Source organism: Taudactylus pleione, unplaced genomic scaffold (assembly GCF_031769625.1).
Source record: "Taudactylus pleione unplaced genomic scaffold, aTauple2 ptg000250l, whole genome shotgun sequence".
NCBI lineage: Eukaryota > Metazoa > Chordata > Amphibia > Anura > Myobatrachidae > Taudactylus > Taudactylus pleione.
In genome coordinates this window covers 10346451-10373636 of record NW_028284652.1, presented here as the reverse complement: position 1 = coordinate 10373636, position 27186 = coordinate 10346451, and the positions used below count along the sequence as shown (strand labels likewise).

General features: G+C 43.0%; 1 pseudogene; it reads left to right on the top strand.

The window, feature by feature from the left end:
- The first annotated feature begins 1527 nt into the window (after positions 1–1527).
- LOC148515403 (solute carrier family 12 member 3-like) overlaps positions 1528–27186 on the top strand; it is a 72180-nt pseudogene continuing 46521 nt past the window's right edge.

Genomic DNA, 27186 nt, shown 5'->3' with positions numbered 1-27186 from the left:
TGGGCAGATGATTTCTATGTACTGTAACTACAGTTCCTAAAGTGGTGTGTGTCTGCCCAGTCTAGCTATAGTATTAATATAACAGATTAAACAAATATTATGAACCACTATGAGATCTCAGTTTCATTACCTGTTCAGGTGAAGAAGCGGCCTCCTGGAATTGGGTTTTGAATCTATAGTATAAAGAAAAATCCTATAACTGCAAATATCTGTCCTGGGACAAATTCTCTGAGAACCTCCCTGTCCAACCAACTCTCTCAGAGTGATGAGAATCCTGTGACATCACAGAGCTCAGGTGGACCTGACTATGACATAACAATGGAATTTCAGCCTTTTATGCTTTCATCATAAACATCTACAGTATATTTACTGTAGTCTAAATTCTGGCATAATGAATACACAGTAAGAATGAGTGAATGGTATAATGATCATATTTCAAATCATTAGCATTTTGAAATCCGACTTGACAAATGGCAAAATCTTATAGTACTTTTACAAGGACACAATAATAACACTGATTTTGCTTTATATTATATTTGCTGATGCAATATCAATGCCATCAAGAAGCTGGTTTATTTCTTTTTTTATAGTATTTACATATACCTTAGTCACCACATAACATTTCCCTATTTATTATGTGTAGGCCAAGTGGAGAATAGAATAACAACAAGCAACTATGATGATGTGAGCTGGGCATCCATCACACAGCCTACTAATCACAGATACAGAATGGGATGTCTAAGGGGCGTTCATTTATATAATGATCTATACAAAAAAGTCCAACCAATTGGAAAAGCAGATAAATGGATTTATTTCAATTAGAGATGAGCGAGTTCGGATTAGTTTGGATTTCCACGCCTAGTTCGGATTTTTTCCGGCAAAACATGGGACTCCAAAAGAGGCAAAACATAATTTTTCATGGACAAACATCATCATTCCTGGACTTTTGACCAGGAATTATGATGTTTGTCCATGAAAGATGGCATTTTGCCTCTTTCTGAGTCCCGTTTTTTGCCAGAAAAATCCAAACTCTGCGTGGAAATCCAAACTAATCCGAACCCGCTCATCTCTAATTTCAATATTATTCAGCATTTGCAGATAGTGAGCTATACTGTAATTTCCAACTCACTTACTGCAGACAATATGAAACATTTTAAATGAACCCATATATACAGTGTGATTAAAGGGAACCTCCATACAGTATTTAGGTATTTTGCATTACATTATATTTGCGGATGCAATATCAATGCCATCAATAAGGTGGTTTATTTCTTAGTATTAGTATTTGTATGTGTCTTGTCACACATACTAATACTATGCGAATACCAGCTGATGGGACGTTACAGGGTTTTCCACGTCCCGCCAGCCAATCAGAGGCCGAATCACATCTAGCAGCCTCTCATTGGCTGGAACCCATTTGTACTCTTACCAATGAGAGGCTGCTAGATGTGAAGCGGCCTCTGATTGGCCGGCGGAATGTGGGAAGCCCCATGACGTTCAGTCAGCTGGCATTCACGTAGTATTGGTATGTGTGGAGTGATTCTGTATCTGCGGCTGCCATGGATAACTGCCCAGGCTGGGATAGGTCAGTACAAGACAACACTTTCAATCCTCTATCTTTTTGCAATGTATCACATTAATCCTTTGCACACTCCTCCTATAGCGCTAACCTGGCTTATTATCTTCATGTCTGTGACGGTCACCAGCATCACAGGATTGTCCATCTCGGCCATTTCCACCAATGGAAAAGTCAAGTCAGGAAAGCTACAGTTTTAATAAAGCTTTTCAAATTCTTGTTCAACTCATTTCCTCGCACAGTTTGATAGGTCATTGTGGAAACCTTTAAATACAGACTCAAGACTTACCAGGCTACTCAGCATTTCATTGTCCCTTTATTTAAAACAAGAAATAAATAAAATGTAGGTCTTTTCTCTAGTCTGATAATACGTAAATTGATTTGTATTATGTGTTTTTTAATCTGCAACTGTAAACCACTCTGGGGGCGATTCAATTGTTTTGTAGGCGGCAATAATTAATAGGCACCCAGAGTTGCAATTGAATTGATCTGGGTGCCCATTAATTATCGCGGTCATCGCACCCTGCTAGCCCAGGTTTAGCTGTGTAAAACAGCTAAACCTGTGTAATGTCCTGGTTAGGGTGCCCAAGCTGCTGTTTGGGCACCCTAACCACAGGTTAATCGCACATTTTTGCTCGCACCCTCCTGATGGTACGAGCAGAAAACCAGCGGCTATCGCTCCCTAACGGAGCATCAATTGAATTACTCTGTCGGGCACCCAAAACAAATAGTCCCCAAAAGTCAATTAAATTGCCCCTTATATTCCCATTGGGAAAAAATAAATGTATTTATTATTATTATTATTATTATTATTATTATATTTTGCTAATTCAATAGTGGATTCCATTTGCAAAGAAAATACATGAGATGTCCCATTAAAATAGATAGGCAATAGTTTTTGGCAATATGACCTTGTATTACTAAACAGAAGAGCACAAAAAATGGTGTATTTCCAAATATGCGCAGAGCCTTATACATCCAGTGATGTGACGGCAGCCACTACTACAACATATACGCCTGGTTTATGACAAGTCATCATCATCTTCAATGTGAATTGGCCCCAGCCCTGAGGCAGGTACAAAAGATACCCCACCTAACATGCACATATGTGCTTTTCTGCAGGTTTGTATGAGCCACATTTGCTTAATAAAAATAAAACCCACGTGTTTGCTGTACTGTGGCAGAATCAATGGAGTCTGCACAGGTGCATATGTGCGTGTGCCCACTGTCTGCCGAGCAATATCATGCAGTATATGCTAAACAAACTGGTTGCCATGGAGATGTCTGTTTGTATTATTTATATAATATGCATAGATAAATGGAACAACCTTCATCCAGCATTCTAAATCATCTCAACTCCCCTTAATACCTTGGAAAGCACCTAAAGGGGGGGAGATTTATCAAAGCTTGGAAAGAGATAAAATACTAACCAAACAGCTTCTGTTATTTTACAGGCTGTATTTTTCTCTCTCCACTTCATAAATCTCCAACTTTGTTAAATCTTCCCCCAAGATGAGGTTTGATATGTAACTTGGAACATCCTCAGATTGCAGTTTGAGTAACCGCAGTTCCCTCTGTTACTTAGCAGTTATATACTCCAGAAATGTACAAAAAGTCACACTAAACTGTAAACCACCTGTACTATACGGTACCCAAAGTCTACATTTGTACACTTCAGGTGGGACCTATTTCCTTATCTCTAGAAGTCTTGGCCCTGAGCTTGGTGGATCCATCGGACTGATATTTGCATTTGCGAACGCTGTGGCAGTTGCTATGCACACTGTTGGTTTTGCGGAGACAGTCCGCGATCTTCTGCGGGTGAGCCAATGTGTCTATGATAAGCGACCTTCAAGTGTCAGCTGTGTTCTACAATAAATAACTGACAATTTTACATATTTAGGACTATGACTCAACCATTGTGGATCCAATCAATGACATCAGAATTATTGGCATCATTACGGTGTTTCTCCTGCTAGGAATCTCACTGGCTGGCATGGAGTGGGAGGCTAAGGTACAGTAAAAGTACTGAATGTTCATTATTTGAATATTTAGGCCCTCATTCAGAGCCACTCGCAAGCGGGCGCACGTACGTTAGGCGTACGTACAAAAATATTTAAATTCAAGGGCTCGCTCGTATTTTCGATCGCATCTAAAAATCCTCCCCAAACTCAGACGACCCCTCCTCTAACTAACGAGCGTGCGAAATAGCGAGCGTACATCCCCGAAATGGCTTGAAGGGAACGCACAAGTATAAACCGGAAGTGGCCATGTCAGATGTTGATTACCTGCTCCTTTATTCTGCCTACCTCCATCAATCGTATCATGCCAATCAATGTATCAATTAGCTTAATGTTTTTTTTTTTTCAACACAATGCAAGAAACTTTACTCTTGTCCGTGTTTGTGTTTACCCGCAGAATACGTACGGCTTAAACATTCGCTTTTATTGCTCAAAAAACATGTTAGCCACAATGAGACAATTGTTCTATTGCTGTGGATCCCCGCATATTTTCCGGGGTTCATTTCTTTATTTAAATTTGCTTACGCATGTCACTGCATCAAGCCTATCATAACTCTCCAGAGATTTCTGGCCCTGTCGAACACATGACTCATACACTAACCAATCAAATTGCTCCTGTTAATTTCCAAGCTACATTAGCCAATCAGAAATTTTTGGCACACTTTATCAAAAATGAATTTTAAGAAAAACACCATTGCCATCATGAGAGCCTCCGCATTCACCAGGCGCGAGCTGCTGGTGCTAACGGAGGTGCTGGATCGGCGTATCACCAGCCAGCCTCCACCCATCACCAACCGGCAGAAGCGTTCCGCGTATGCGGAGGCACGGGCCCGCCTGCGCTCCTTCGGCTCACACCGCAACATCGGCCAGCTGGAGCGCAGGTGGTCTGACCTGCAACGGCGAACGCCCCGCTTGCTGGCATGCTTTCGCATGCAGATAGTGGAAAGTAAGTGTTATGTATTGTGGTTTTCATGTTTGTCTTTGTGGGGCAAACTGCGTGTGCATGTTTTCATGTCTGTCCTATTTTTTCATTCTCATCATATCTGCGTGTGCATGTTTTTATGTCTGTCCTATTTATTCATTCTCCTCATATCTGCATGACCATGTTTTCCCTCTATTTCTGATATATTCATTCTACTCATATTTGCATGTTTTTTGTTGGTGGTGGGTGATTTTAAAATGTTATTTGGGCAGGATTTGGCCAGAAACTAACCACAATTTGTTTGACATCTTTTAGGGGGACAGGCAAGACTACGCCGTCACCGTCCGGCCAGACGGCGGTCCCGCCCACTCTCACCCACCCCCAGCCAACACTCCACCCCAAATAATTCCCCTATTCCCCCCTCCTCCCAAGCCTTCCAAGACCCTCTCCCGGAACTGTCGGGCTTCCTTCCCCTCCGTCCCCCTTCCCCCTCTCCTCCAACCACCCCTCTTCCAATTACCCCCTCCCCGGAGTCCGTGATAACCCCGCCCCGTTCTTTGGGGAATGAAGGCTCCTCCGAGGATGAAGATGGAGGGACTTCGGGATCTGCCGTTTTGGCTACCGGTATGTTTTTCTTTTGCGTTTTTTTAACCACAAACTGTTTGTATGTAATCATGTGTCGTTCCTTTATTCGTGATTTTTGGGTTCTTTTTTGGTGATTTAGCAGTTTGCCTTTACCTCTTCCTGCTGATTTCAACATACACATATCACACCTGTGGGTATTTCTACATAGGCCTTGTAATTTTTGCAGCACCCCTTTTTTTAAAAATTTTGGTTTTGGAGTGATTTCGTTGTGTTTTTGTTTTTTTAATGTGGATTCCCTATTGTTTGATTAATCCACACACTTTTCTCACCCACAGAGGAACAGAGGCGTCGGCAAGAGGTCGAAGATTGTGTGGCACACATGCGCCAAAATGTAATTGGGGTGCTTGTGGCCCTTGACCGGCTGTCTGGCATCCTTCGGCAGTAGGTTTTTTTTGTTTTTATCTTTTTCAAAATAAATTGTTTATTTCTAATATACGTTCTGCCTCATTCGTTTTTTCAAAACCAAAGATAGTTAACCCTGACATAAGTAGACTGTTCCTGCAAGGTTTTGCATTTTTTAAAAATTAGATTGGGTTTTGTATTTGTATGTAAAACACCCTCAAGAAACACATAACAGTAACAATGTCATTTCCCTTTTTGTGTGTAGTGGCAATTAGATATTTCTACATTTTACAGGTTCCTAGTTGGTGGGCAAGCTGCTTAGGCGAATCTTACAAAGCCAAATGATTGGACAGGCTTCCTTTTGGTGTGGGTTGGGAACCTGAAAACATATTTCATTTTTGCTCAACTGGCGTCAGTACTGGATTACCCCTTAGTCAAATGTAAGGTGTGTTAACCTGGTTAAACTTGCTGGTAACGTCCAAAAAAAGGAAGAACATTTAACTCTCCAAACATTTATTCACAACATAACTGAGAAATCAAAGTGGTCACTCACAAAAAAAACACACAGTGAGAATCTCAAATACAACACATACCCAATAAAAAAAACAAAAAAAAAAAACAAATCAAGAACTGGTTGAGGAAGGACCATGCCAAAATGATTCCACAAACATGGCGTTGCGATATGGGTTCCTGAATATATTCCCAAAATGAGCAGATCCAGGTTTGGTAAGGGTAGCATGAAGTAGTGAGCGTTGTAGTGCCAAAGATTATGTGAACAAACCGAAGATGTTGAAAAAAAGAAAACAAAATTAGATGTTCGCAAACAAACACAAACACATTAGGTTAAAACACTGTTTTGTTCAAACTTACCTAAAAAATCTGGCCACCACATCATCGCGTATGGCCCCCCCACATACTGACCTCCGACCAACCTCGGGGGGGCCATCCTCAGGTAAGGCATCCTCTGGCTGCATTGGGACACCACTCCTTATGGCAATGTTGTGAAATATCCCACACAGGACCACAATTTTCGACACCATATCTGGCAAATACATGAGCTCGCCACCAGAGCGGTGGAGGCATCTGAATCGGCCTTTTAAAAGGCCGATACAGCGCTCCACCACTTGCCTGGTGGCTGTAAGTGCGGAATTAAATGCACTTTGTGGGCCTGGTGTGGGAGCCAAATAAGGAGTGAGCAGCCAGGACATGCAAGGATATCCACTGTCTCCTATGGAAAAGAATTGACAACATCAGGAACACTGTGTATCAAGCTTAACATTGTTATGTACTAAAGGTCTCCACTTACCCAGAAGCCACGCATCACCAGCTTGTAGGTTGGTTAATTTGTGCCATATCCCTGATTGCCGGATGACGAAGGAGTCATGTGCACTTCCGGGTAATTTGGCATTCAGGGACAGGATCTGGAGGGAGGCATCACATACCACCATTACATTCAGGGAGTGATAGTGTTTCCTGTTTCGAAATATGGCCTCCAGCCGGGCTGGAGGCTGAAGTGGTATGTGAGTACCATCCACAACCCCTATGATGTGTGGGAAGGCAGCTATTTGGTAAAAATTGGCCTTGGCCACACTAAGGGCACCCATATCCAAAGGCATTTGAATAAAATGATGGAGGTGCTTGAAAAGTGCCTCCATCACTGCCCTCAGGATCCGGGAAAAGGAGGATTGGGAGATGCCCGCCACTATTCCCACCATTGTTTGAAATGATCCTGAGGCACAGAAATGTAACACCGCCATAAATTGCGTAAGTGGTGGTATTGCTGTTGGACTGTCAATTTGCCGCTCAAGATCACTTTCTATTAATGAGAGAGTGTCTATGATGATTTTGGGAGGTAGACGGTAGCATCTTAAAACCTCATCATCGGGCATTCCAAAAAGGGTGACATGTGTTCGAAATATCTGGGGCCTTTTGTTTGAGCAATAAATTGGAAATTAAACAATGACATTGGATTGTGAAATTATTGTACAAATGGGTTACATTTAATCCTGGGCCAAAAGGCAAAAACTCGGCCAAAAAAAAAAAAAAGGGCTCTTTAAGGAACGTTTAAAAATTCATATAATTCGGCAAATTCAAGAGGCACAAATAAAATGGTGCGAAACTGAAAACATGATGAAATTATTGTTACAATAGGCCCTAACCACCAAATTGCTGCCCAAATAAACCCCCCCAAATGTACGCAAATTGACTGTGTCATCCTGACATTAGCAGCTCTGAGTTCCACCTGCGTACGTTTTGTGCTATCCCAAAAAACTGATTTCAAAACACATACCAAGCCGGTTCTCAATCCAACACTAATTGCTTTTCTGCCCGCCCGTGATTAATCGCAACAACATCGTGGAGTCCAGGGACGGAGGAGAAGGCCATCGCCAATGTGGTCGAGTAATCCAGACCCTAAGCTGTGCGAGCATTTGGAAGGGAAAGAGGATCATCCAGTGACGTAGGAGTCGGTCCGTACACATTTTACGCTCGCATCTGCTAATGTATGTACGCCCCAAAAACGCCTCGCCACGCCTGCGTTTTTCCATCTCCACCCTCGTCAACACCCTAAAACGCCCTGTTCTGACAATCACATTTGACATGTCACTTCCTGTACGCTATTTTAGGAACGAGTCCCAAAAAACTCGCAATCTGCAGTACGCACATGCGCAGTGTTACACCGAAGCATGCGCGGTTATTCAACATCGGAACGCAACGAGCGTACTGCTGTTAACGAGTGGCTCTGAATGAGGGCCTTAATCCAGTGCTGTCCACTGTCTCTATAATCTGAATTCTTGATCTCAGATTTGACCAATTAGTAAAAATGTGTCCTGCAATAAATCAGGTGAAGCAAACATAGGGCCTGATGCAGACCTGCTCGCCAGCACTGAGCGCTCGCAAGCGGGTCGATGTTGGCCCAGTGCGCATGTGCACGATGGAGGCGGCTCCATCGTGCGCATGCTCGAGATCCGGATAGCGACGGGCAAACCGTCGCTCCGGGTCTTGTACCAAAGGGGGTGTGCTGTCGATGTTGAGTGACAGCACGCCCCCTTTGGTGGGCGGGCCGGGGGCGTGGCTGCGCAGACGGAGGCATTCCCATGGGAATGCCTACCGTCTGGGGCCGGCCCCACTGACATCACATCACTGACAGCTTTAAAGGTGCACATCCACTAGACAATATACCGTATATACTCGAGTATAAGTCGACCCGAATATAAGCCGAGGTACCTACTTTTACCCAAAAAAACTGGGAAAACTTACTGACTCGAGTATAAGCCTAGTGTGGGAAATGGCAGCAGCTGGTAGTGCCCCCAGTAGTAATTCCCCCTGGTTGTGCCCCCAGTAGTAATCCCTCCTGGTAGTGCCCCCAGTGGTAATCCCCCCTTTCAGTGCCTCCAGTAGTAATCCCCCCTGGTAGTACCCCCAGTAGTAATCCCCCCTTTTAGTGCCCCCTGTAGTAATCCCCCACTGGTAGTGCCCCCTGTAGTAATCCTCCCCTGGTAGTTCCCCCAGTGGTAATCCCCCCTTTTAGTGCCCCCTGTAGTAATCCCCCCTTTTAGTGCCCCCTGTAGTAATCCCCCCCTGTAGTAATCCCCCCCTGGTAGTGCCCCCTATAGTAATCCCCCCCTTGTAGTTCCCCCAGTGGTAATCCCCCCTTTTAGTGCCCCCTGTAGTAATCACCCCCTGATAATGCCCCTTGGTAGTGCCCCCTGATAATGCCCCCTGGTAGTGCCCCCTGTAGTCATCGCCCCCTGGTAGTGCCCCCTGTAGTCCCCCCCCCTAGTAGAGAGAGACGTGAAAAGAATAATAAAAAAAAAAACACTTACTTTAAACCTCCGCTCCTGGTCCCGCCGCTGTCCACTCCTCCGGCCGCTTTGCATGGGAGAGACGTCGTCATGACGACGTCTCCCCCATCACCCACTGCGGGAGCCGGAAGATGGCTCCCGCAGTGGGAGCAGCAGCAGCCGCTGAGAGTCTGACAGACTCTCAGCGGCTGCTGATTACACCAAACATGCAGCTGCCGGCTCCGGCGGCTGTGTGTTTGGCAGTGTGTAGCGCTGACCGAACTCCGTCCGGTCAGCGCTACACTTGACTCGAGTATAAGCCGAGGGGGTACTTTTTCAGCACATTTTTTGTGCTGAAAAACTCGGCTTATACTCGAGTATATACGGTACTCCGTGTCCAATCTCTAAACGATTTTCCCTTGATTTTTTCCCTTGATATTTTATCTTTCAGTCTGAACGATATGCAAATGATTTGTAAACGATCTTTAATAGATCGAGTGAAATTGACCTGCATGTTCGGTCAACTGACGAGACGATCAAAAGACCAGCGGGAGCGCGCATCATTGATCTTTACCGAGCATACACTGACAATTTATAAATGATTTTTAAACAATTGAACCATAACAACGTTGTTATCGTTCAATCGCCTGATAAAATAGTGTAGTGGATGCCCCCCTTTAGGTGCATACACACACAACAATTTTTTGAACGATTATCGATCAATCGTTGAAAAAATCATTCACTTTCTGAGTTAAAATGATGAACAATTGTCGTTCATGCACGTTCACGTTTGTAGTTTGTAGTTCAGTCAGACTGACCAACTCAACGATTTTCAGTAAGGGAATATGCAAAAATCGTTTGTAGTTCAAAAAAATCGTTCATTACATTTAGTAAATTAATGATTTTAGTAAACGATTTTTGTTAATTTTTCCCTTGAAAAAATGAACAAAAATCATTTACTAAAATCGTTCATTTACTAAATCGTTGTGTGTGTATGCAGCTTTACTGTATCCATGTGTTGTTAAACTACTGTACTGGTCCTCAGGCTCAGATTCTGTTCTTCATAGTGATCATGATCTCCTTCATAAACTATTTGGTTGGGACAGTGATTCCTGCCTCGGATGAGAAAAAGGCTAAAGGCTTCTTCAGTTACCGTGGTGAGTGATGCAGAGATCACATGATCATTTGCTGTAACCTCAGCGTAGTGTCACAAATATATGGTAGTCATATGGTGACAGAGTTGGGGGTGAACAACATACAGACATTGTAACAATGTTATATCGATACCCTATGATGTCATCAATACCCTGCTAGTATGCTGCTTTGTCTCATAATATGATCATTTGGTAGTGCTTGGTGCAATGCTACCAGTGTAGTGTCAGGTGAGTGTTAGATTGACAGCAGAGCTGCCTGGGCGGTCGCACAGGAGCCCCCCACACATACTGTATCTATATGGCATAATGTGAACTAGGGGAACTACAGTGTGTTTCATACTGCTAGATGTATTTAAATATACTTTTAATAACATATATCATATTGCCAATATGATATATTGACAATTTTATTGGCAGTGGACCCCACAAACCTTTATCTGGCCCTGTGTCTGGTTGACAGCACAAACATATTGTGGTCACCATGGGTATGAAAAACAAAGTATAGTGTCTAATGATAGTGGTTCATTTACATTTAGGATAAGTACATTAAGCTTATTTGTGGAGTGCATTGGAATATTCGGTCATCAATGAGTATGTGCTATGTACATTAAATAATTTTCTTGAGTATGACTTCAGGAATAGGAAAATTAACTATTAGTAGGTCTGTCATTTAAGGATAATAGGGTATTTATTGCAGGTCTGATGTGTGTTGGGTTCTGTGAATTTTAGGATTACTCTGGTAGTGGATAGAGACCATCTATATAATAATAAAAGATGGTCTGTCCCATCTCCATCACGTGTAGGACTCTCCGCCCCCCCCACCTTTATAGGCTACCACTGCCATGACAGACAGACAGGACAAGTTAGCAAATGAGGGTGAGCGGGAAAGAGAGGGGTACCCAGCAACACCAGCCACACAGAGTAAGCATAACAGAAGTGCGGGGGCAGGAATGGGGGGGACCCGGCATATAATTGGTCCAAAAGTTATACATATTCTTTGATTGTAACAAATTATGGAGGCAAATGACAATCAAGCTGGCTATGGCCTGGGAAATGTAACCAAAAAAGTTTATCAAAGGGGACCTTAAAGTGAGTGAAAATTATATGCTCAAGGAGAAGTAGCATTTGGGCCAATCGCACTGAAGTGGCTATATTCTGTTCATGGTATGACTTTATAGTTTTCACAGTTATTGATGCCATGGGAACCGGATAAATGGCATAATTGTTTAACCATGTGACAGAATGACAGTGTGATTAAGCACCACCCATAGCATGTAACTTGGGTTACTCCTGTCCCTTCTCAACCCCATACCAATTTAGGCAAGCTTTGCTTTCTATGCCTTTAATACAGAAGAACAGTGCTTGGAGCTAACCTTCTGACTATTGTCGTCTTGTATTTCTATGCTATTCATTGAGCAGGATCTTCCTGACACCAGATACATGCCAGGGAGGGCATTTGGGGCCTGATTCAGACCCGTTCGCTATCTGCGTACGCTCGCTAGATGCATATGCAAATTTTTCAGAGTGACACCACGGGAAACGATCACTCGCCAAGGCATAAGCACGCCCACCATGTTTTAGCGAGCGGCTACTTTGTGTATGCATGCGCTCAATCACACAGGCAGAGCCACCCACCAGCAACAGATCATCTCCAGGAAGTGTATTAAAACATTGTTAAATCGAGCATCATCGGATGCGAACGCAGTGCTTGAGGTAGCTTTACCCTACCGCAAGCAGTGCAAGGAAATCAGTGTAAAAAAATGGCAAGTGACATGTGCTATGACGCTGCCTGTTAATTATGCACGCCTCTAAACCGGCGTTGAAACACCCAGGCACGCCTGCATTCGCATCTCCAACCCCCCGTTATTAGTGTCCTGCCCCTGTTACCACCCACAAACGGTCTCTCCTGTCACTCGTTACCCTGGGCTGCCTTTGCTGGGTGAGAGAGAGGGTTGTGAACGCAGTGTGTAGTTCGCGCATGCGCAGAACAAAGCATGCGCATACGCAGAACATTGGGCCACTTGCGAACGCACAGCGCGAGCGGCTCTGAATCAGGCCCTTGGTCTTTTAATCCCCTATCCACTCTTGCCACAGTATTTTGTCACTCCATTATTTTTCCTCCAGCACATCTTTGGCTATACAATCATCCCAGGCTCCATACTGGAGCACCAATACTGGGCAGTGACATGGTATAGATTCTCTACTTTACGTTTGCATCCAGATTCTTTAGAAAGTTATTGAAGGCATTTGCGTCAAGGGTGTAACTATTGGGGATGGGGTAGCAGCTGCTGAGCATGTGTGTAGCTTCCCCCCTTCCATCTCCAGGGCCATCCTGTGCAGTCTGCAATCAGCAGAGCATTGCCTTATCTCAGTTATATATTCATCTTCAGCAGGCCAGTATTCTCAGGAGCATATTTAGCTGGTGCATTATTTTGCCCTCTCCCAAAGTGAGAATCTCCCTCAAATGATGGTTAGATTGAGCTTAACAGAGAAGTTGATGACCCATGTCAATCTTTCCTTGGAAGGATCACCCAACCTGAGGGGAATGAATGATTTTTTGGGATACCACACTCAACATGGTCTATGGTCTCCATCCAACTATAACATTTGCTGGAACTCAGTGCAATTCTTCAGGGATTGACATCTTTCCATCAATGTGACCATAGTGGCAGACCCTACATCTAGCCCTTTGGTCCCTCCAACCACAGTTCTACTTTGCTTGGTGCCAAGCTCCTCAGGCTCTCAGAATAGGTGCCACTGACTGTGGCTCACTGGGAAGTTTTTTTTAACTCTCCACTGATTTTTTAATTGATTCTGCACCTCAAAAGTCTTGCTAAAGACATGGAAACCCACCTTTTCAAAGCATGCCATGGGGTCTGGGCTGCTTATATCATATTATGTATGCGTGCCCAGAGAATTTGACTATACCCTACCTCAAGCACTGCGATCACTTCAGTGTGAAATACAACCAAGTGACGTGTACTATGAACCTGCCTGTTAATTATGCACACTTCTGAAACGGCGGTGAGACGCTCAGACATGCCTGCATTCACACCTCCACTCCCTCGTTTCTAGTGGCCTGCCCCTGTTACCACCCACAAATGGCCTCTCCTGTCACTCATTCATCTGGGCTGTCTATGCTGGGTGAGCAAACACTTCTCGATCATTCGCAGTGGTTTGTGCACGCGCCTTGTGATGCATACACATGAGCACAATGCGAACCATCGGCAGCTACGAGCGTACGCTTCTTAGCAAGAGGGTCTGAATCAGCTCCTAAATGCCTGATACCAACAACACATAATTGGTACCCTGCTACTACAACCTCGGGGTGTAACCTGGCTCAGTCAGATTGCAGCTGCCTTACGCTATTCTTCACACAGCTGCTGTCAAGTAAAAATTAATATAAACTTTCCTTTCTCTACAGCTGACATCTTTGCTGAGAATTTCGTGCCTAAGTGGCCAGGACAAGACGGACATTTCTTTGGAATGTTCTCCATCTTCTTCCCATCAGCCATTGGAATTCTAGCTGGAGCCAACATCTCTAGGGATCTAAAGGTAGAAATCATTTGCTTAGGTCAAACCATGTAAGTTCCATTTTACAAGAGTAGTGAACCTATAATTGAAAGAGATGGTTGAAATATTCTGCTCTCACCCACTCCCCTCTCTTGTTTAACATGTTTTATGTTCAAGACTAGTTGGAATAATCATTGCACTAACTCACTAAAGGGGAGGACTATCAAACCCTCAAGAAAGAGAGTGGATAAGTTAACCAATCAGTTGGTTTTCATGTGTTTTTCTGGCACCAATCGAATGAAAGCCCTCTAGTGTTCTTGAAGATATATGTACAACCATCTTATTATCAATGTTTGATGGTGGTAAAAGGGTCAATGACTATTAGTCTTATCTTCCCTCACCCAGGACCCGGCAGTGACTATTCCTAAAGGCACACTGATGGCCATTTTCTGGATGACTGTCTCATACCTGGTTATATCCGCCACTATCGGTATGGAGATTTTCTTATTAAATCGTTAATATTGAGTAAATTACAGATGATTTATAGTAATGTATAATCTGGCATAAGCTGCTCTGCAGATATTGATGATAGACAAACATGAAAAATGCACATAAATCACACATTTAAATACAAACCCTACTTATTAAGATGTTCTGTGGTCATATTTCCATGTAATATGATGTAAGAAATATTGATAGTTCTATTATCTCAAGTAAATCTATTGCCTCAAGTAAACTGAGCCTCTGTCTAATTGGAAGAAAATGTTCAAATCTAAGGTGCACAACTCCAAATTATTGATAATATATAAATGCAATAAAATTTTGCAATCAGTAGAGGTTTTTAGCATAATCATGGCCAAGGTTATGGGCCTACCCACCATATCCAGGTAACCTCTTTAGGGTAGGTCCCTAACATACTAGAGTTCAAATCCAGTGCGCAGGACCCCCCCCAAACTGACCCAGCTAATTTGCCCCAGGGCACCACCATAGTAAGAAAAGTGCAGTGTAAAAGAGATAGTATGTTAGTATTTATAGTATGTGCCTTATAACCAATGCAGGGAAATTATACTAATGATCCCATTTAAATGTATATATCTCTTATTTATTTTAATATAACAGCTTCATAATGGGGGTAAGGTGCTATGAGAGAGATTGGTAGACTCTTCAGGGAGACAGGGAGATTGCTGCCATGTCAGGGAGTCTCCCTGACAATGAGGGAGAGTTGGCATGTATGTAATATGTGTAATAATGATAAGTATACATCTAATTAGAAATCCTGCCTATATTGTCTGCAGTATATATGTTGGAGCATATTTGTTCAAAAATATTTGCGGGGTATGAAGGGGGTTTTACAGCAGATATCAGAGATACTGTATCTGCTCTGGTCACCTGTTTTCAATCACAATAGCAGCCTCATAACTCCACGGCTTAGTACATAGACCCTACAGCCTGTAAAATGACAGTTAAGGAGCTGCTTGGTTGGTACTTTATCTCCATCCACTTTCTCTCTCTTTCCAAGGCTTAGTACATCTTTCCCCCGTACCCGTTACCAAAACAACACAACATAAGGCCCAATGTGGCATATTTATCATGTATTGGGAACTGGTCTTGATAATTATAATTTCTTAATGTGGCAATAAGGAATTAAACATCATCTGAATTTAACATTAATCACATGCAGGGACAGGAGCTCTGGTAGGAGCCCGCCCTGTGGTGTGCTAGATGTAACGTGACCACTAGTGCGGACCCCCGCCGTATTACTGCAGCTGCGCGATCATAAGACCAAGCACGTGCAAGCGAAGAGTGCTGGAAAGCTTTGCATTGAGTAGCTACGTTATACGCCGTTACAGTGACTACGCTATCTGGTCTTATGATGGTGTTAGCTACACAGGGCTATTTGGCATTTTAGCAGGACCCATATTGAGACAATGTGTATTTAGAATACAAAACATTTTTTTGTTCCAGACAACATTCAGTTTAGAATCATATATAACAGGCTACTTTCCCCCAACTGATTCTCCTCCCAGGATCTTCAACTGGCTTAATACCGGACCGGCCATTTTACCTATTCCAGCTATATCGCCATCTTGGAACCACGCCGATTTATTACAATTGGATCCCTATCAGGACGTGAGGCTCCACTGGAGGCTGGTAAATACACATACAGCTGGACATTAATCTGGATTGAGCATTTGATGTGCATATTTGTACCAACTTATTCTCATTTACACTTGATTTACGTGACTATTGAGGATCAAATTAGTGACTATATGGAAATACCAGATACCTGCCATGTGCAGTGTCCATCATGAGACTGATTTTTAATCAATTTTATTTCATATATTTTTGTATTTATACATTTTTACATTTTTATGTCTTTACTGATGCAATTAAATTTCTTTATTCAATTCAATCAAGCCGTATTTATATATATTTATATATTTGTATTCCAGTATATTCCTGTGGTTATAATATATTGTTTATTGACACGCCATATACACAATTGGTCCATTAGACCTATTATTCTGATTATTTAGTGCGGTTCTACCATTTTATTTTTGTGCACCATTCTTTATATAGCTAACTACCCCCTTTGAACCTGCAGCTCCTAGACAGCGCCGTCTGGTCCTCATTGTATTCTTTTCCTTTTATGATATAATAACAAATTCCATCTGTATAAATTACAGCTACACAATTGAAAACATATCTTTCAAATTGAAGAACAAACCTTCAGTTTCGTCTTTTGCATTTATCTATTTACTATATTAAAATTAAACCAGTACAAAATTATTGACCCGGAGAGAGAAACAGCCAAACCATCTTTCTAAATAATATTAATATTAATAGGAGGATCATCTACCGCTAATCTTGCGAGATACCATGTGGTATTTTTCAAGCTATGGTGTATTTGTTTTCTTGTGGTAATTGGAAGTGTATCTATGTATGTTTCCCATAATGAAAAGAAACATTCCATCTTTTTTCTTTTTGTATCAAAGTCTCTATCCAGTCCATTTTGAAAATAAAATATAATTTTGTCATAAACAGAGACCATTGGGGAGGTGAGCTATCCAACCATCCCTGCAGTATGGTTTTCCTAACTGCCGCACTCATAATCAACAGTCATTTCTTACTATCTAAGGTCATACGCTGTTCTGGGTCAGAAACCCCCAATATTGCCCACTCAGGAGTAAAAGGGACATCATTTATAAATTTTGTCTCTGCATATCTACGAATCTGATGCCAAACATTTTTTACTATTGGGCATGCCCAGAGACAGTAAAAGTTATCTGCTTCTTCCTGTTGACAACGTGGACATAAATGATTATTAGATGATCCCATTTTAAAACGCCTAATTGGGGATAAATATACATTGTGATAAACATTTATGAAGAGTTCAGTATACATACTGGCCGGCAAAGTTCTTCTAGAGAACTCCAATGCCTTTTCTAATCTCAGAATTGTCGGATTTGGGAAATGAATTAACCATTTAGCCATACCTCTAGGGATTGTTGAATGGTCTATTATATCTCTTAAGAAAGTATAATGAACTGAGATAGCTCTACGGTTTGGTACCTGGTAAGACAAAAAGGAGTCCAACGTGTTATCCCAATCCTTATCAGAGAAACGCTGTAAAACATGTGTAAGATAAGAGCGTATTTGCAAAAATGCCAATGGCTATCATTGGGAAATTATTTGATACCTCCGTATATGTAAGCATACATTTTCCTCTATTGAAACAAAGGATTTAATATTAGTTATACCTGCCAAACGCCATAGTGTAAAAGGGTGAGCAGCCATGCCATCAAGGAAGCTGGGATTACGGATCAATGGGAGATGAAGAGTGTGATAGGCATTTAATCCAGCCTTATGTCTTAAAATATGCCATATCTTTCCAGTTGTCTACAGTAGCGGATTTGATTTATATATCTCGGATATCTTTTGATCATGTTGATGAAGAAAGCTGATCAGATCACTCTCTATTATAAAACTTTGTTCCACTGAAACATTAGTATATATGGAAGACTGAAGCAGCCAATCGCGCAAATGTCGCAAAAGTGCCACCTGATTATATATAGCTATATCAGGAAAATTTATACCTCCGTTATTCCTCGGTTGGCAAAGTTTTCGTAGGGCTATTCTAGCTCTGCCTCCCCTCCAAATAAATTGACAAATCAATTTATTAATTTTAAATGTATCAGCTTTTGTCAAAAGAACAGGGAGAGATTGCAAGGGATACATTAAACGGGGGATAGCCACCATCTTTAACAAGTTAGCTCTTCCCAGAAATGACAAAGGAAATTCCTAAGTATGATATATATTGTTTAGTCCATTGTAAGGGGTATTGAGAGGCCCATCTAGGAGATCTAGCAGAGCTTTTAAGTGACATAGCCACTGACTTATTCATATTTATATGTAGACCAGACACAAGACCGAAATGTTCCAATTTACGTAACAGAAGGGGCACAGATTGTTCAGGATTACCTATATAGAGAAGAATATCATCCGCAAATGCGGAAATTTTTAGTTCCTGTCTACCTACAGAGATACCCTTAAATTCTCGCCAGGTTTGAAGAGTTCTAAGAAGGGGATCTAATGCCAGGTTAAATAATAACGGCGAAAGGGGACAACCCTGGCGGGTGCCCCTTTCCAAATAAAAATGGGGACCTACTATTCCATTGACCAGTAACGATGATGAAGGATTTAAATAAAAATAACGTATTAGCTCAACATAATTTCTCTCAAAAGCTCTTCTCTCCTGAACCTCAAAAAAGTATGGCCACAGGACCATATCAAAGGCCCTCTGAATATCTAGGCTTAACAATATATTTTCACCTCCCGACGCACCTGCAGATGCCACCACTGCTGCGATTGCTGTTCTTATAGCCTTTACGGCATGTCGCCCTTGTACAAACCCTGTTTGATGTTCTGTCACTATGTGGGGTAAAATCGTCTGGAGTCGTGATGCCATAATCTTAGCTAGGATCTTAAAGTCGACATTTAGAAGACTAATAGGTCTATAAGATGACATCAAATTTGGGTCCTTATCAGGTTTTGGTAACAAAATTGTGTATGCCTCATTGAATGTATCATATGGTGTGTTGTTATCATGTATTGTCTTATATAGTTCCAATAATGTTGGGGTTATGTGAGTTTGTAGTATTCGATAATATTGGCCAGAAAAGCCATCTGGCCCAGGGGATTTGCCTGCAGGAAGTAAAGTTATGGCTTTATTCATTTCTTCCATAGTTACGCTGCCTGCTAATGCCTCCCGCTGATCCTCTGTTAGCTTAGGTAATACTTCATCGGTGAGCAGGGTGGTTTGAAGTGCACCATCAACAGGTGTGGAACAAAATAATTCTTCAAAATGTGTTTGAAATTGATTAACAATTTCTTTGGAGTCAGTCATTGTGTCTCCTGTAATAGGGTTTGTCAGTGTAGTGATTGTATGGCATTGTCTGTGGGGTTTAGATAGGGTTGCTAAAAGCTTGCCTGCCTTGTTTCCCCAACGGTAATATTTGTTTTTATTGTATTCCATAGAATGTTTTGCCTGTGTTAGCAGATATGTTTCTAATACCTGCCTGGCTTGTTTGTACAGATTCATATTTTCTGATGAGGGATGAATAGTATATTGTTGAAAGGTGTCCTGTACTACATCTTTTAAGGCCTTGTATTCTGCCTTAGCCCCTCGATGCCTGCGGGACACGTAGCTTATAATATGACCCCTCATTACAGCCTTAGAGGCACTCCAAAAAAGAACAGGATCATCCCAAGAGGACAAATTGTCGTCCACGTAGTTTGTCCAGTGGTGAGTAAGGTATGTTTTAAAATCATCAGATTGAGCCAGGTAATATGGAAAACGCCAAACATAATCTATTTGTTTCATGTGTGGATGAGAGAGAGCCAGTGAGACAGGAGCATGATCTGAAATAACTATATCATGTATATCTACCCCCTGTACCTCAGACTTCAAACCATCCGAGATCAATATTTTATCGATTCTTGAAAGTGATCCATGTACCATGGATAGATATGTATGTGTTTTATCAGTGGGGTTCAATAGTCACCACGGATCTGACATATTTAAATTATGCCTAAATATAGTGAATATTCAATTATTTGACATCTGAGATCTCTGTGTCAGTGATTTGTCAAGTGATGAGTCTTCCACCATGTTAAAGTCCCCCCCCCCCACTATGAGTGGATGAGTAAGCCTACTTTGAAGAAGATTACCTAAATCCTGAATATATATATGAGTGTTAATATTTGGGGCATAGACATTTACTAAAGTATATGTGGTATGATATAGTTCAACGTGTAGAATTATGTGCCTTCCATCCGCGTCAACCGTTTGGGACAATATAGAGACTGGCAAATCCCTTCGAAAAAGTATGGCCACCCCTCTTATCTTAGTTTTATAGGAAGCTGAATAACAGGAGCCCAAACAATTAGCTTTCAAAGTATGTTCTGCAGATGCAAGCCAATGGGTTTCTTGTAAAAATATTATATCTGGGTTAAATCGTTTAAGGTGGGTAAGGACTCGCTTCCACTTAATAGGGGTATTCAAACCACCTATATTCCAAGAAATGAACTGTATGGGCTTAGGGGGAAGCATGGTTACTTGTTCATTTAATAGTGACGGCATGGCTACTCACCCAAATGATACAAGCAGAACCCGGCATGGTTTCCCCCTTATATAAAATGGCCCCCTCTCTCTCTCCAGGCCCCTGATCATCACAATCAAAATACATCGATAAAACAAAAATGTTGGAAAACATGGTCAGGTTTATCTCTTATTCTTTGCATCCAGTGTTGAAGACAAAACTTGTTTATTACACAACATCTCAATTCGCCATTTTCAACTTTTTCCACTAAACTCAAACTGATGGTGGACACCATCTATCAATAGAGGTGCACACACAAATAGAAAAAATATAAACTAGATATGAGTTAATTTGGGCCGTCAGCCCCTAGGAATATAAGAAGTAACACTCCCCTCCAAGTGTAATAACCCCTAATTTTATAACTAGTATTGATTAGTAATAACATTCTCAGCGTGGGGACCTGGGCGGTGAACGTGGATTCATAAAGTGTGATTTTGCCTTTTCTGGATCGGTAAAACAGAATGTGGTGCCATCCTCCACCACACTCAATTTAGCTTTATACAGCAGAGCAAATCTTATTTTCTTATTGAACAGAAAAGTGCAAATCTCTGAAAATTCCTTACGCTTTTGGGTGACAGTAGTCGAAAAATCTTGAAATATTAAAATTTTATTGTCGTTTATTCGCAGTTCCTTCTTTTTGCGATAGGCAGCCAGAACTTATTCTTTCGTTCTAAAATCTAGATATCTAGCCAAAACTGGTCGAGATCTCCTTCTTGCTCCGTCCTGCTCAATTCCTAATTTATGGGCTCTTTTAATATAGGGAACTTCTATACTGACATCTAGTTCCAGAGCATTTGGGAGATCAGTTGTTAGAAAAGACATTAAATCTGCTCCAGAGATACTGATTCTGGAATGCCTATGAAGTGCAGGTTATTGCGTCTGGAGCGATTCTCAAGGTCATCAATTTTATCCTGCATTTGTTGAATTAATCTAGCATGAGAATCTACTCCAGATTGACAGGCCTGCATGTGATACTCGTCTCCAGTGCTACAATACGTGATGCATGAGAGTCGATTCTAGCAAGATCAGATTCTAAGTGCATTTGGAGATCCTCAAACCTCTTGTCCATCAAAGGCATCATAAAATCTGATATTTCCCGAGCCGTCAAAGGGGTGGTCTTATCGGGCGGGATTTCCGAGGATCCCGATTCAGAGAGAGATGGTGAGGGTGGCCCTGATTTCTGGGAAGAACCTTTTGCCTTACCATTTTTATTTGATGCGGTAGAATGTTTGGGAGGCATGTTTCTATCAACAAATCTGTCCATACCCCTCGTACTGCAATAGAACAACTAGTAGTGGTCACCTAAGCGATATATAGTGTTAATTGGTCACCTGGGTAGGGTTTGCATTACCATTGGTTAATGTAACATTTCAATATTTCCCAGAGGTAGCTCTCCACAATTATTTCAATAGTCTACATTTGGACAACAAAAAATATCCAAATATTCCGAAATTTACAGTGGTTTCTAATTTACTCACAAATCAAATAATACCAATAACGGTCACTAGATGGCAGTCACGATACCTCTTATAGTTTTGAAAGAAAAATCAGGCTTGGCTGAATAATTATTCTATCACAAATATAACAACTATAGAAAATGACCAGTAGATGACAATCTTAGCATTATAGATGTGTTGAGATGCAATTTTTCTTAGCCTGAAACAATCAATTATTTTCTGTAATTCCACAATAACAGTCATTTATAAACTGGTTTGTTTGTTTGTTAAAGAAAATGAAGGTGTAGAGGAGGGAGAGCAGATTAGGTAGGGTGGGACAAAGATTAGGGGAGCAAAGGAAACACAAAATGTAAATAAGGAATATAGGGGAGCAGAACATACAAGGAGAGATTAGCAATAAGGAGAGGTAAATTTCTCAGTCCCCTTTACTGCAGCCTCAATGACACAGTCACAAAGTTACCAGTGTGATGTCCAGTACATGAGAGACAGCTGGACATATAACAGAGCCAGACGCCACCTGATGAGCAGCAGCCGTTAATAGAAGGTCTCCAAAGCCATCGGATGTCCCTGGGGGAATGCCAGAGGAAATGGGACCTGTGGCAAGTGCTTTGCAGGATGGAGAAGTGGGGATCACCTCACAGCAGCTTGTAGGTAAGCGGGGCTTGATACAGGCGCACCAACCGGAAAAAGCATCGGGCTCCTCCACACAGCAGCAGGGTCCCCAGCATTCAGCACAGGATACAGATCAAGGGTCACGTGAGGCAGTCCGGGCACACGCACACCACGGAGAAGGATGCCAAGGGCCTCCACACTCAGGTGGACAGATCTCCGCACAGGATACGGAGCAGAGCGGATCACAGGAAGGGAAAGTCAAGTGTAAAGAGGAAGCCCAGTACCTTACGAGGGGAAGCCTCCCCACTACAGTGGAAGGCACAGGAGACTCGGGAGACCAGGGTGACAGCAGCTCCGTCGATGATGTCAGACGGCCGCCCGGACAGCAGTCAGAAGGTGGCACACAGCGTCCGCAGCTCTCCAAAGCCACATCCAGTGCCACTGGCTCTAATAAAGCAGGTAAGCAGGCAGGGATCCCTTGGGACAAACTGCCGTTCTCGGCAGCAGGCTGCTTATATGTTGGGTAATCCGGCTTCCAGATAAGACACTGGGGGTATAAAAGGGGTGGACAGCAGCTCTCCAATATCCACTTCAGGGATCAAATTTCTCAGTCAGAGGTAAATCTGGCAGAGTAAGGCAGGGATAGCTGAGGAAAATACCGCACCTTCCCACGCTTAAATAGATAGGTCACTGCTATTAATGGCCGGACTTCGGTGTTTTGAAGGTTTTCCCACAAGATAAAAGCACCAAGTTGTTCCTCCCCACTTCCTCTAGTTGTTATTTTGGAAATGGGGTACAAAAAGGCAATAGAATTGATGGATGGTGAGGAATTACAGGAGCCATTGTAGGGAGAGTGGTAAAAGTGCGGCCATGCTGGATGCCCCGCCTACCGGAAGTCCTGCTGTGTTGTTCTCATTGGTAGGGTTTTCGCCTGTAAACTCAATAGGGCCACTGTGGGCATTCATAGAGCAGACCATTTTCTTTGGTTGTCTGCAGAAATCAAAAGGGACCTCTCTATTGGCTCTCTTTTCTGGCTGATTTTAATGGTGTTCTCTTGTAGTTGCCTCCAGCGGTCCCCAGCTCCCAATTGCAGTTGTTCACTGATGCCGCTGGCTCCCCTGGTTTCAGTTGTTACCTGGACAGGACTTGATGTGCTGCCCATTGGCCTGCGGAGTGTTTTTTCTAGGGGCCTTACTAAAGGAGTGTGGTATAAGAGATAGATAGAAATTAGATAGACAATGTCTAGATCGATCCCAGATGTTAGACAGATAATAGATCGACAGATACAAAAGGTCGACAGGTACAACAGGTCAACACACTAAAGATCGACATGGAAGATGGTCGACAGGTTCAAAAGGTCGACACAGTAAAGGTCAACATGGAATAAGAAATCGACAGGTACAAATGGTCGACATGAAAACAGTCGACACCTGTTTTTTTGCGGAAATACCATTCGACCCCTTGCGGGCTCGCCGCGCTGCGGGCATGGTGGCTTGCTTCGCTCGCCGCATGGATTTATTCCCCATCCACGCCCACTTGGATAGTAGGGAATGACGTTGGACACTGGCTCATCTTAAGTGCCTAACCCTAAACCTAACCCTAAAAAATTAAAAAATCATGTGTCAATCATTTTTGTGTCGACCATTTTCTTGTCGACCTTTTGACCCTGTCGACCATTTGTACCTGTCGACCTTCTTACATGTTGACCTTTAATGTGTCAACCTTGTGTACCTGCCGACCATTTGTAACTGTCGATCTTCTTCCATGTCGACCTTTAGTGTGTCGACCTTTTGTACCTGTCGATCTATTCATTGTTTAACATCTGGGGTCGATCTAGACATTGTCTAACTAATTACTGTCTATCTACAGTCCGGCAGCCTTACTAAAGATATGTTGCTCCTGGAACGGTTTCCGATCATGGTGATGCTGGAACTGTGAGAGTGCAAGTTGCGCGACAGCAGCATTATTGTTGTTCGCGCTATTAACGGGCAACGTGCCTCCTCGCTGCCAGCGTTGCGTTTGCATGCTGAGCTGGTGTTGTGCTCTTGCAATCTAACACTGTTTTCAAAGCGCTCCACATTCCGGGTTCAGAAAAGTACTTTGCTGATGTGCTTTCATGCTTCCAATAGGACAGGTTTAGGGTTCTTGCACCCGAGGCTTGTTTGATTGGTGAGCTTTGCCCTCCTTATGTTTGGCAGGTCATAGAGCCGGCATGGAGGGCCTAGCTAAGCAATCCCTTGCTCCTGCAATGCTGCAGTCCTATCAGAAAGCATTAACTGAATGTGAAACTTACCTCCAGCACTGCAGACATAGAGGTGAGAGCAAGCATCTTTTATCTGGGGTCTCTATGTCTCCGGTCGGTCTTGGGCAGTTGTCTCCTGGGTTCTGGCTGGTATTTGTTTCTTTTCACGTTTAAATGGGCGTCCTGATTTTACTAAGAGCTTTATTGTTACTAAAGCTCTTAAGGGTTGGGCTCGCTCTGCCCCTTGTCCAGTTGATAATGGGTGGACAATCGATATCCCACTCTTGCTCAGCCTCCTAGCGGTGGTCCCTGTGATTGTAGTTTCTAATTTTGAGGTTCACCTTTTGCATATGGCGCCTTTCGAGTATTGTAGCTACAGTAGTTGCTCCTGCTAAATTAGCGTTTCCCGCCATTATGCATTTGGCATCTCGGTGGTCTGGATGCCGACACTCCTATTACCCGCGACAAAATCCCAAAGCCGGTCAGAAGCCCGGCGCCCGCATCCCAACCACCAGGATACCAAAGATAAGTATTAGGGGGTTAGGCACTAGGGGGAGGGTTAGACACTATGGGGGAAGGGTTAGTCACCAGGGAGGAGGAGGTTAGGGTTTGGCACTAGGGGGAAGGTTAGGGTTAGGCACCAAAGAGGGAGGGTTAGGGTAGGGACAGGGGGAAGGTTTGCATACCGACCAACAAGTGTCAGTATGCTAGCCCTTTCGGGATGCTGATGTCGGGATCCTAACAGCCGGCATCTCAATACGATTCCTTTCCCGCCATTCTCCACTCAGACATGTATCGGGGAGAGTGCAGTGTTGTGCAAAATTAGGTGTTCTAAAACCGACCAAATGTGTCACTGACCATTTGGTCTCCCTGAAGGCTTGCGCTGATGAGCATATTTGTTCAATTTCCCTGGCCAAAATGTACTTAGATTTGCGACCAACCATGGGGAATGCATGGTTAATTCATGCTGATGGTTCACCACTTACTAAATATCAGTTTGGTTTGGTTTTTAGATGCTGTTTGCTCCACATTGGCCCCTCCCCGAGTGAATTCCTTCAGAATGGGTGCTGCCACATCCGCTTCATCGGCTGGTTTGTCGGTTCCATAGATCATGGCTCTTGGTCGGTGGAAATCGGCTCGTTATAAACTCTATGTTAGGCAGGTTGCCAATGGTTGAGGTTTTGCTTTACTTGTGCTTTATGTCTACATTGTGGTCCTGTTTGTCTGTCTGCATGTTTGTATTGTCGTTTTGTCTCCCCTGTCCATGCTACTCGGGTGATACTCGCCGCTTTTCAAAGTGGGGGTCTTGAGGGAATTTTATTATTACCTGACTAGACGGACTAAATTTGCCCCAATCATACAGTCCCTCAGCAGGTCTTTGTTTTTACCTCTTGCTGAGTTATTGTTTTTTCCTGAGCTACCCCCCACTTTTCTCCCCACTCTGTCCTTCCCTCCCCCCCACTTTTCTCCCCACTCTGTCCTTCCCTCCCCCCCTTTTCACCCCACTCTGTCCTTCCCTTCCTCCCCCCTTTTCTCCCCACTCTGTCCTTACCTTCCCTCCCCTTTTATCCCTGGTTTTCCCATTTTGTTCTCTGCTGTTGTCAAGTTTATTATATAATTTAAAATGACTAAATTAATAGTTTGTTATTTTTCAATTACTAATTTGGAACACTGTTTTACGCTTGACTAAATTTAAAATGTTTTTATTTTTAATATAATTTTGAACTTAATATAACTACCATATTAACATTCTCAGGGGCGGATTGGGCAGCCCGGGAAGCCAGGCTGGTTCCCGCTGGGCTGGTCCCTTCGCTGACTTTAGGGGCCGGCGGCTGCACTTTCCTCACCCACCCCTCTCCTTTGGTGGCCCGGCTGCTGCAATCGGAGCTCAGCTCCGATCGTGCAGCGTTCCAGGCTGCTACACTCACAATGTATGGTAAGAAAAATGGCCACCGGGGGAGCTGCTGCGCATGCCCAGCCGCAGCAGCTCCTCCCATAATCCTTTGCAGAGCCTGTCACTGACGGCTTTGCCCCCAGGCTTTCTGCGGCCACCGGCCGACCTCTGTCCAGAAGTAGTGTAACTATCTACGTGCACGCTGGCTGCTACAACAAGCAGCCCTTGCACACACAGAATGCCGGGCACAACAGCAGCCTGTAAATTCTGACTGTGTCATACAGTGTGACAGCTGACAGTAAGTAACCTGTTTTATTATACCTAAAATATGTCTGCCTACCGCTCTACTTGCTATATATATATATAT